Here is a 12,774-nt window from a genome sequence, read left to right on the forward strand (position 1 = left end):
TTAAGTAGTGATAGTTAGTGAGGTCGGAGAAGGGTGGATGATAACAGTTTTGGAAAAGAGAGGGACAGATATTCTTACATGCCCTCCTGGATGCCCTCCTCCAGCTTCTGTAAATTTAGGCTTATCCAAATCTCTGCTGCTCATATCCTATTGCCCACTTCAGGCCTCAATTGTCGTCGGGGCAGGAAGACCGTCCACGACCTTCCTGCCCCGGACTTGATCGGGGACCAGACAGCAGGTGGTGGGGTCCTCACCTGGTGTTCTCCCCCAATTAAATGCCCTCCTTGCCTCCAATATCACCTCAGGAGATGGCATCAAATTCTGCTGCAAGTCCCATTTGACCATCATTCCTGTCGACATTGGCTGGCATTGGCAATTGGTCACAAAAAAAAGTTAAATTTAAAATCATCATCATTGCCTCACTCCCACCCTATCTCAGTAACATTCTTAAACCCTATCTCCACCTTAACCAAATTTCCAATCCTCTGACTTCAGTCTCTTCTTTGTCTCCTTCTCCTTTTGCCCTACCATTGGCAATCAATGTCTTCAACCACTTAGCCATCTCTCTCGCTTCCTTTCGTATCCTCCTTAAAAGCAATCTGTTTGACCAAGCTTTTGGTCATCCTTCTTAATCCGTTCTACTTTTGTTCAATATTCATTTCTTTGTTTATACCTCCATGAAATGTGCTGGAACTTTTTGCTGTTAAGGTCGCTACCATGAGGCTGAGGTAAAAAGTTGTGCGGTAAGTATTTTCCTCCAAATGGGTGGAAGAGGCAGGAGAGAAACTGTGATCAGCTTGAAGAGAATTGGGGGGGGGGTGTGTGGAAGAGAGAGGGGTATTCCAGGTTAGAATGGGCAGAGGACAGAAATTTTGGCTTAAGAGAAAAGAAGCTGGCAGGAAGTAAATGGATGAATAGTCTCACCTTACTGATGGAGGAATCCATGCACCCCTCATGCTTAATTTTAGAGATGAAGGTAGAAAAGGCGAGAGAGGAGGACTGCAGAATGTGGTTGGCAAAAGAGAAAGGGGGCCTGGTGTTATCTTTGTTCTCTTCGGAGTATCCTAGAAGAGTAAATAGATTTGGTAGAGGAAAGCAAGTTACAGTACAGCTTGCTCAGTCAGCCCAGATAGTGGTGGATACTGGCAGTAGTCCATCAGTTATGCCCATTTTTGCATCTCTTAGACTGCCGATGGGGTTGTACTGGGGGCTGTCAGCAACCAGCGACAGTGAAGGCTATTAAATGTAGAGGTGAGGAGGTGGTTAAGGTATTCAACTGTTGCTGATGGTAAATGGGGGGACAAATTCTCAGCGGTTAGTCATTTGAATGTATGACTTAGAAAGCAACATAAGAACAGAATTTGGCCATTCAGCCCCTCAAGCCTGCTCTGAATTCCAACTAGATCGTGGGTCATCTCCAGCTTTATTTTAAATTCCCTCGATTGCCTCACTAGTACTTTATCTCTGTAACATTCTTGAATCCTACCCCACCTTAACTAAATTTCCTGATCCTCTGACTTCAGTCTCTTGTGTCTCTCCTTCTCCTACCCTACCATTGGCAACAACCCACCTTGGTTCCATCTACTTACATCAGCTAACAAAAACCTATCAACAAAAATCTATCAACAAAAACGACAACTTGTATTCATGTAGCAACCTTAACCTGATAAAATACTCCAAGGTGCTTCCACAGGATCATTGGAAAGCAAAAATTGACAGCAAATAACATAAAGATATTTTAGATACATGACCAAATGTTTGATCAGAAAGGTAGGATTTAAAGAACACCTTAAGGGAGAAAAGAGAGGTTGAGAGGGGAGAGGTTTAGGGAGGGAATTCCAGAGTTTAGGGCCTTGACAACTGGCCCCCACTGGTGAAACATTTAAAATTGGGGGTGCTCAAGTGGCCAGAATTAGGAACATAAGGAACTGGGATAGTCCATTTAGCCCCTCAAGCCTGTTTCACCTACAATAAGTTCATGTTTTATCTGCGACCAGATTTCCACTATCGTTTGAGCAAACAAGAGCATCACAACATTGTCCCTGAATGGCCTAGTTCCAATTTTAAGGTTATGCATCTTTGTTCTGGACTCCCCAAATTTCTCTCTATCTACCCTATCAAATCTATCCTTTAATCTCTCAGTTGCCTTTTTGGTGCTTTGTTTAATTCTTTCAAACTATTGACATATGTCAGTCCAGGAGGAAATATTTTCTGTGTGGCTCATCACATTACCTCCATTCATGATGCCAGATTAGGAGCTGGATTTTCATCACAGATGTGGGAATTAAGAGTCAGAAATTTTCCCACCCCGGTCTGGCAGCACTGACAGGCAGCATATTCATCTCCTACAGGGCAGGGCAGCCTGCAGGTGACAGAGCCGAGGCAGAGATGGAGGCAGGCCAATGCTGAGATGGCCAGGTTAAAAGGCCCACCTCAGTTCTCAGAAACATTGGCCCAGTTCTTCATATCAGTGTAGAACCCCCTTTATCTTCACCCCTTTAACCAACCAACCCCCCCCCCCCTCAACCCCTCACCCCCTTAACACCCATCCCCTTCACCTACTTCACCCCAGCACCCTTCAAACCCCCTTAACATCATTCACACCAATTCATCTCCCTCACAACCCCTCACCTGTCAACCTCCCCACATCCCAATCACCTGGTATCCACGTTTTAAAACTCAAAAGTAATTGAAAAGCTCATAAGTCTGTCAAAATGTACAAACTCACATTCCCCAAGACAGCTGTGTAAACAAACTCTGCAGGATAGAGTCCATTAGTACCTTTGAAGGCAGCCAAAAGCTCAGATATCTGTCAAAGCTTTCAAAAAGCCAAACAGCTGGTTGAGCTGTTCTGCAAAGAATGAATGACAGCAATGGGGAGGGTTTAAAAAATTAGCTCTCGATCTTACACAGTGCTGGTTTTTCAATACAGTGCAATGCAGAAATCTGGTGGATAATGCATCTGAAGAATTTTCCATTTTTACAGTGCTATCCTTTCACTTGACAGCTTGTTAGTTGTCTGCAGTAACAACTTGGCAACCACATTATTCAATGATCACTCACCTTTTCTAATCACAACACGGTCATCGCTCACTTTAGTAAACAGAAATATGACACAGGCTACACAATCATGATGGATTCTAAAGGAAGCAACATCATTTTTATTCACTTTTTATATTCTTCCCATCTCCAATCCATGGTTCATGCCTCACTCACCAGGTGTTGATTTGGAACGAGCTTCCAAAGCACGACCGCCTCGCTGAAAATTTCAGAAACTTCTGAAAGGTTCACATCCAGAATGGTGCCAGCAACTGCTAACCAGCAATATGTAGAGTTCCTGACCTGAACCCTTTGCCACTTCACTGAAAATAGGCAGAGATGAAATTGGAGGCAGGAGTTCTACCTTCGCTGATCAGCAACCATTTTCTTCTAACTCCCAACTCTGTGCAGTCCTGAAATGGGACTGAAAAGTCTGGCCCCAGTTATCCAAACTGCCCATCTGCTCCCAGGCTACATTTTAAAGCATAAAACCCAATGCCTTGCATGTGGCATTCTGATCCTATATACTTTCCCTCCTGTGAGATTATAAAGGAATTGAGACCTTTCCACCCAACCGGTACAACTTTTATGGTTTGTCTTTCACCAGATGGTTCGACTTGGCAGCTTTACAGCACTCGGGCTGATCCAACCATCTTTGAAGAAGAACTGCTATCGTGGTGAAGAAACTTGTAAGATTTGCTGCAGTGCTTGTACGCACAGGAAGATATATTAACACCAAGATGTGACAGCATCAAAATGTCACCGACGATACTCAGTGCTGTCAATGGTGTATTTAATTTTTTAAAAAAGCAAAAGAGAATTATCAGGAAGCTACATTTTAAGGGCATTACTGTAAATATAGAGTCTCTGCAGTGTGAACAAGCAACTGACAACATTCCCACTTGCTAAATTTACTGAAGCAATATGAAAACTTCCTGGTTTAATGGATAGAAAACAAAGTGAGATTAGAGGCTTCCAACACAATACTGCAAGTTGAAGGGTCATGAGGACTCGAACTGCTGATGCTGCCAGACCTGCTGAGTTTTTCCAGGTAATTCTGTTTTTGTTTTGGATTTCCAGCATCGGCAGTTTTTTGTTTTTATCTTTTTGTTTTTATCACAATACTGCAAGCTTTTATTTATTCCCTCATGGGAAGTGGGTGTCATGGCTAGGCCAGCAGTTATTGCTCATGCTGAATTGCCCTTGAGGAGGGGAAGTGTGACACCATCTTGAACCACTGCATGGTAAAGTCCGAGGGAAGACTCTGATTTTTTCTCAGCATGTGTGTGACAGTGACAAGACCACACTTATTGCACATCCCTGGCTGTTCATCCCTTGCTTTGTAATAATCAATAGCTGGGTGAATTGTTAGGTCAATTCTGAGGACATTAAGAGACATCAGTGTACTGTGGGGCAGGAGTCACATACAGGTAAGACCAGGTGGAGATGGCAGGCTTCTATCTCTCAACATTTGTGTTTTTATGACAATCTGGCTATTTCAATTGTCATCTTTTCTAATGCCAACTCACAAATTACCAGGCATACTGAAATCCATTTAACAACTTCCCATAAGCTCACAGGGTGGAATCATCCCACATTTGCACTAAGTGCGGTAGTGGGCGGCGAAAACAACTTTTTACCAGCCGGCCGCAATGGCAGCTTCTCACGCTGTATCATCCCAAACGCGTCACATTAATTATGCATGCCCGGGAAACACGTCGTTTCCATTGCGGGTGGAATCTCATTCGCCCGCCACACCATCACCTCATCGCTTCATCACGCCGGGCCCCATATTTAAAGTGCAGCTGTGCACACACCTCTCAGTGCTTCCAGCCCAGGACTGCTGCACAGAAGACGGGTTGGTCCCGAAAGGCAGAAAGACTGCGGCCCCCAGGTTTAGTGAGCAACTTTTGGATGCCGTGGTGACCCACCATATGTCCGCTACCCCTCCTCTGGCTGTAGGAGGGCCAGTGGCATCACCAATCCAGCATGGGAGGCAGTGGCAGCAGTGGTCAGTGCCAATGCCCTGCAAAAGAGGACAGCCATCCAGTGCCACTACAGGATGAATGGTCTCATCCGTTCTTCCAGGGTAAGTCACTCTTCTCATCACCCTCAAATCACACACTCCACAGGAATCTCACACCTCAAAGGGCAACACCAGTAACTCTCACACACACCCTCACATCTCCATCAGGCTCATACCCTCTGGAGCTTGTGCCTTTATCCTGTCCATGGCTCCACTCACCACACAAACATTCCACACTCACACCCTCACTGTCTGTTTCCATGCAGGAGAAGCCTGCTCATGCCAGCAGAGAGAGTCCCAGACCAGCGGGTTGGAGTGGCCCACATTAGGCCCCTCAGTCACTTTGAGGGGTGTGGCATTGCACTGACTGGTGAGGACATGGACCGTGCCTACAGCAATGGTGAGGTCAGCGGTGAACACTCACATTAGCATCCTGCACATCATCCCCCTCTCAACGCAAATGTGAATGCTCCTCCATGCACTAATTGTCTCTACTTTGGTTCACAGGGGAGCTCTGCCAAGTGACCGACACCCTCAGCCAGCCAGTCCCTCAGCTCCATCCATGTTCTCACCCCCAGCCAAGAGGACACGTCCTCCATTGAAGAGCTGGAAATAAGCAACCTGGAAAACCCATCACAGCGCTTACCCACACCCTATATCAGTGCAGAGACACACATCTCAGTGGGACCTAAATCCAGAGCAGGCTCAGGTTCATAATCTGGTGGTCACCGCACGGGCACATGTCCGATGCAGAAGGAGGCAGGTTCAGCCGAGTTGCCCGGCACGCAAAGGACGGCTGGGGAACAGGCATCTGTGAGGTTCAAGTCAGATGATGAACCCTGGATTATGCCTTCCAACCCTTCCTGGAGAGTCAGTAGAAGGCGTGGGAACATCATGCAGAGCTGTCAGATGCCTTCAACAGAGTGGCACGCAAGTTGGACGAGTGGGTCCGCCTGCTCTCTGATGAAGTAGTGCCCATGTGCATGTATGGAAGTCTCATGGAGAGGAAAGCCTTCCACCAGGAGCAAATTGCAACTGGGCAACCTGGAAGTGCCTTAACAGACTTAGGACTGGTGTAGGTCATTCAAAGGTGTAACTAAGCAAATAGGGATATACAACCTGTTCGAGAGCTTGTGAATGTGGAACTGAGCCACTGACTATGCAAAATCTCCTGCAGTGTCTATCGCTAGAGGAACCCTGCACTGTTGCAGATCTTGCCAAATTCAACCACAAGGCGCAAAAATGTGTCCAGTTCTGGCTGGGCCATGTATAGACAGTCCCTGGACACGATAAGAAGTTGGAGAGGATGGCGGATTTCATGAAGACCCTGGTCCACCAGAATGTGGAGATGTGCACTGACCTGCACTCCATCATAGGTGCTGTGGGTGAGTTCCTGCAGTGACAATGCAAGAGGGAAACGGGGCACCTCAATGTCCCTCCAGGTGTTCCTTCCCCTCAACAAGTCAGGCCAGGGCCCTCGGATGTCCAAAGGAAGGAGGACCAGCATCTGGACACCTCTGGGTCATCCACTCAGTAATCTCAGAGGCTGCCCTCCCCTTCTGAGTTCCCTTTGCTTGTAAGCCCCTCAACATCGTCCTCTGTCACCGCAGAGGGAGTAACTGGCCAACGAGTGATTCTGGAGGGAGAAGTGTGCATGTGACAGGGCCTTTTGGAGCCTTGTGCAAGAACTTCCCTACCTCACATGCACAGATCCTTCACTTATCACCCTCACCTCAATGCCCTGAGCATTTTCAATGCTGCCTACTAAGGTTAACTTTCAGGTGTCCATCTGAACTGACCTGCCAACACACTGATCACACTCCCATGCAGCAGCTGATCTCACCCACTTTCATTTCACTTTCCATTTAGACAGCAAGGTAGTGATTCAACTTTTCATTCACACCCCTATCCTTTCCCCTTCCCCAGTCACCCATTTCCCTTCCCCCATCACTGTTGAGCCCCTGGCATCACCTTCCACCTCTGTGATCTACCAACCACAACCCTTTTCCTGAGGGGATGTCCAGGTGAATGTGTACATTGCCTTTCCTTCCTGAAAATCTCACGCCCATCCAGATTAACCTCCCCGACCTCCTCTTTCCCAACCCCAGGGTCCGTGTTTGCTTCTGAACCCCCACCAACCACACTCGCCGTCTCTTCTACCACTACCGTCAAACCCTCACCCTTCACCCTGCCGCCTCACTCTGCCCTCTGTCATTCTTACCATTCCCTTGCACAACGCCCACCCTCAGCTCGTTCCCCAGGAGACAGTCATGGACTCATCAGACCCCTTCCTTGCACGTTCACCTGGACATTCCCAACACCCCCTCCCCCTCACCAACCCCACCCACCCCCCACACCCCCCAACCCCCCACCTACCGAGACCCCGTCTCCCTCCGGGCTCCTTCCCCACTTCTCCCCATCTCCCCGTACTCTCCCCCCAGTTTAGCCCTTCCCACTTCCTGACTCCTTCGTCCATGCTTACTTCCTCCTCCACCCTTACTCCCTCTCTTTTCCGCACTCCTTCCTCCCTCTGGATTCCCTCCCCTTTCCACAGTCCTTCCTCGCCTTGGACTCCCTCCCCTCTTTGCATTCTTTCCTCCTCCTGGACTGTCTCCCCTCTCTGCACTCCTTCCCACCTCTGACCTCCTTCCCTTACACCTTCCACCTGGCTTACAGCTACCTCTCTAACTGCCATCCCCCGTCACCCCATTCTTCCCTCCCTCACCACGTCCCCCCCTTTCCCCGCTACCCCCCCTCTCTCCAATCATCCCCCCCCCCCTCCCCGGCATCTTTGTTCCATCCCTCCCAACCTCACTGATACCGGCACCTCTTCCTCTCCCAGTTGATCCTAGACCCTCCTCTCCCACACCAACACCACTCCTCCACAGCGCCCCCCCAACTCCCCAACCTACTCCAGTCCATCTCCATCTCCCAAGCACAGCTGGACCTTCCTCTCCACCTCCTCGACCATCATCTATTGTGAGCAGACCCTCAACGGTAACTTTCCAACTTCCGTGAGCTGCTTCAAAGCAGAGCCATGTCCAAGAGAATCCACCCAGCATGCCATGGACTTTCCTCCAGTGTGCTGTTGCTATTGGGCTCCAGCATCTTCTGCACCTCGGATGTCCACGATGTGAGAACCATCCCAGCTTCTGCACGCAGGTCTTGTCAAAACGTGTTCTGCACTGGCCGAGCTTTCCCACTAACATGGTCAGGGTGATTCCAGCGGGCTGGCCTTATGATGATATGCAGATGTATTATAATGAGGTTCCCAACGTACGGTGGTGGGAAACAGGTCTCACCATCGATGGGCTGAGCGGACGATCGTAAACTGGTTTCGCAGTGTTGTGAAACTGATTTTTTGGCTTTCTCGCCAATTTGTCCACTCAGGCCGCCAGACACACCTGACACCAGTGGGAACAGAATATTCCGCCCATAGCCTTTGATTTGTTAGCCTTGGCCTAGGATCAGTTCATGCCTGTACACAGTTACTTGCAGTCCAAAAAAATGTGCTCTTGGTTGAGCACTCCATCTGACAGTGGCACATAAGGATTACAAGTTCAATTCTAGTGACAAATTCATGATACTCTAACCTTGAGTGTATCTTTATTACTTTAAATAGAAACAAATAGAAGTGAAAGAAAAAATAGCATTTATGTAATGCCTTTCACGACTCCATGAAGATCCAAAGATCCAATTAAGTATTTTTGCAGGTGTAAAGTGGAAAACAAGGAAGCTAATTCTCTCATTCTAAGGACCCACAAACAGCAAGAGATGAATGATGCTGGTTGAGGGACAGGTGTTGGTCAGGGTGCTGGGGAAACACACCTTCTCTTAACTCCAATCTAAATAAGATATTGAATTGAACTATGGATTCAGCCAACTTTAAGCATTACTTGATAATATTCAGCAATCATTGATTTACTTATGGACAGATAGAAAAACTGCAAAGTCTGGAAATTGGAAAAATTCTCAATGTTTGCAACAGTCTTGACCCCATCTGAAAAGACAGTTTAGGGTATTGGGTAGAAATCTTTGTCACAATGGAATTCTTCTTGTTGACATGTACAATAAAAAAATGATACGCGTATTTCTACAAAACACAATCTACTTCAAACTTCAAAGGACAAAAATGATTGTGTTGTCTAGGTGCTACCGATGCTGTCAGGTGCAAGTAAATCAAACTATAAGAAAGAGACAAAAATGTTGAGTATCAGTGGAGCACTACAAAGCCTGAAGTGGAATCAGAGTTCAGGCACAGAATAAGCAATTGTTCCCACTGTAGTCAAGACTCATTAGATTGCTGCAAGGACAAAATCCATGTGTTGATGCACTTTGCGCAGTTTGAGTACATGCAACTTTCTTCATGGAAGCTAACCAACACCCATTAACATTGACCTGCATTTTGGATTAAGAATAATAGTGAAGTTACCAGTGTTCGTTATTATTGAGTAAATTGAACAGCAATTTCTGACGCCCACACCAGAACAGTTAAACAAAGTCAGGAAGTTGCTGTCTGATTTATCCAGACAAGCTTCATTACACTCAGGGCTTACGGAGAGACTGAGCATTCAGAAACATGAAGAGTGTAAAGCTATGTTACTCACCCACTAGATACACTAAATGCCCACTAAATATACCAGAAAATGTTAGGGTTTGTCCGTTTAAGTGTAAGGGTTGGGAGTTGGGGCTGGATGTTATGGTAGTCAGGTTGGTCTGGGGTGTAGTCAGGTTGGAGCAGGGGGCGGTGGGAGAGAAGGTTGGCTCAGGCTGGAGCGGTCAGTTTGGTGCTCAGCTCAGTTACACTGGTAATCACTGAGCTACACCAGAGATTTAACTGTGTAACAGTTCCAGAATAAGTATCTAGTCCAAGTCTCTGACACTGAGATGAGTGTAAGAGACACTCATGTTGTGTCCCAGACAGTGCAAATCAGTCCATTGGAAGTTTAAACTTCCCGGGCAATTACAATGCATGTGAGTATGTCAGGACGCCCGTTGGGTCCCACAACACAGATTTAAATCCAGATTTTGCTGTTCTGGACCTCAGAAGATTTGGGCCGATATTAATTCAAATTGTCTTAGTTATTGGCCAGGAGGTATCAGTGCTCCTTCAACAACATTAGTGCTAACAGATTTATCAAGTGAATATTCTATTAGTTTTATAATACCAATGATATTCCCAGAATACCCAAATACCTGTTGTAACAGTATTAATACATTTCACAGGTTTTGAAGTATGGGGTTCATGTTGATTTCATTTTCTATGCTGCATTCTTATCCCAATTTCAGTCCTCATTAGGAAGGAAACTTCAACTGGGTTGATGTGAAATTATTGTCTGATATGATCTCTGTCCCACTACATTGGGCCTTTTAATGAGGATGCATTAAAAACTCCTCACATAATATCTCTGAAATACACTGCAATGGATGAAATCAAGTATTTACAAATTAAGGTGATTACTTTAACTCTGGAAGATAACCCAACACCCATGGAGTACACCCTGTCAAAGAGTGAGTGAGGGAGAATTTTCACAGATTCTCCCAATCTGCTGCCATAATTATGATCAGAGTTTTTAAAAAACAATTATGGAGTGAATTAATAAATGAATTGTGGAAGATGCTTGTGTGAATCCATTTTCAAAAGGCACTTGATAAATCACTGCATAGGAGGCTTGTTGATTAAATTAGGGTGCATGGTATTAAAGGGAATGTAGCAGCATGGACAGGAAAGTGATTAAAGGACAGGAAATAGATAACAGTGGTTAATGGCTATTTTTCACTTTTAAGATCAATGTGCTTCTCAGTATATATAGATCACCTGGATTCTTTACAGAGGGCCTGATATCAAAATTTGCAGACCACACAAAATAGGAAGCATGATTAACTGTGAAAAGGATTGTAAGTGACTTCAAGAGCACATGGAGAGGCTAGAAGATTGGGCAGATCGATTTAAGATGAAATTCAATGCAAAGAAATAGAATCTGATATATTTTGGGAGCAAGAACAGAGGAGAGGAAATATATACAAAATAGCAAAGCTTAAAGGGTAGACGACCAGGTACACAGAGGTTCAAATCTTAAAAACTGGAAGCACTGGTTGATAAATCAGTAAAATGAATCTTATGAATTGTGGTACAGTATACAAAAGCAAAGAAGAAATGCTAAACCTACATGCTGAGCCACAACTAAAATATTGCATTCAGTTTTGGGAATCTTAATTTAAGAAAGGTGCCAAGGCCTTGGAGAGAATACAGTAGAGATTTGCTGAGATGGTATCAAGGGTTTGGGGCTTTAGTTATGAGGATAAACTCGGAAAACTTGTGCTGTTTACACTAGAACAGAAAAGGTTAAGAGGCAGTCTGAAGTTGGGGTTCAGAGTAATGAAACTTTGCTGTGGAAAATAGGGAAAACCTATCTCCACAGCTGGGCACGCTGATAACTAGAGGGTGTAAGTTTTACAATCATCAAGAGAGAGATGAGAATCTTTTTTTTCTATGCAGAGCATTGTTGGGACATGGAAGTGGCTACTGACAACAGTAGTGGAAGCAAAATTCTTAACTGCATTTAAAAGGGAATGGATAAGTATTTGAAAAATAAAAAATTTAAAAGTGTATGGGTTAGGTCAAGGACAGCTTTTTTCTGAATGCTAGAACAGCCATGCTGAGAAAAATAACCTCCTCCGGTGCTGTAAAATTCTATAATACTAAATATAGTAAAAAGAAATTGATGAGATGGTTATTGAATGGACAAGTCTTGAATAAGTGAACTTAAACCATCAGTAACAACAATGGCTGTATCATTCTTGAAGTTTTAATTTGTTGCATGAATTTGTAGGAAATATTACAGAAGCATAACAAGAGTAAATTCAATTTTTGTTTTAACACATCCCTCAAGTTTGGTAATAGTGAAATAGAATAGTTTTAGGTAATGCATTGTACCTTTATGTTGATGAACCTTTACAGCAAGAGAATTGTTCCTATGTGAAGAGTATTTCAGCTGGCCAGGAGTGTGTTGGAATAGTCAAGTCCATAGGTGATGAAATCATGAATGAGGGTTTCAGCAGGTGAGGCAGGGGTGGAATTGGGTGATGTTGCAGAGGTGGAAATTGGTTGTCTTATTGATGGCACGATTGCGTGGTTGGAAGCTCATCTCCGGGGTCAAATATGACAACGAGGTTGCGAAGATTCTGGTTCAGCATCAGACAATTGCCAGAGAAACAGATAGAGCTGGATTTTAAAACCTGGGACAGGAACTCAACAGCCTGTTCATTTCCAGCCTTAACGCCATGCCACATCAGTGTCAGTGATGCAACATGATTTTTAATCACCAAGATCCTAAAGGGCTGAGAGGCTTTGATGGAGGCTGTAACAGAGAAGAGAGATGTGCAGTTCCCTCCGTATGCAAGAAGAAATCCTTGCAGCCAGACCAAGCAGGTGTGGATGGAGGTGGCCGCAGAGTGCAACAGTTGCAGAATCATCCAGAGAATGTGGTCTCAGTGCTGAAAGTGCTGAAAGTGATCTGCAAAAGTCTGGAAAGGTGAGTGTCAAAAACCGCAGGCTGCTAATTCTGTGCACACCAGCAAACACACAAGCTGAGCAGTCTGGGTACCCTGAGGCCTACATAACATTATAATTTCAAGTGGACAGTTGCATCACTGAGAGATCAGCAAATCTCACATGGGGAGCATTATTGAGCAGGGAGCATCAGAGG

The sequence above is a fragment of the Carcharodon carcharias genome, chromosome 19, assembly GCF_017639515.1.
Source record: "Carcharodon carcharias isolate sCarCar2 chromosome 19, sCarCar2.pri, whole genome shotgun sequence".
NCBI lineage: Eukaryota > Metazoa > Chordata > Chondrichthyes > Lamniformes > Lamnidae > Carcharodon > Carcharodon carcharias.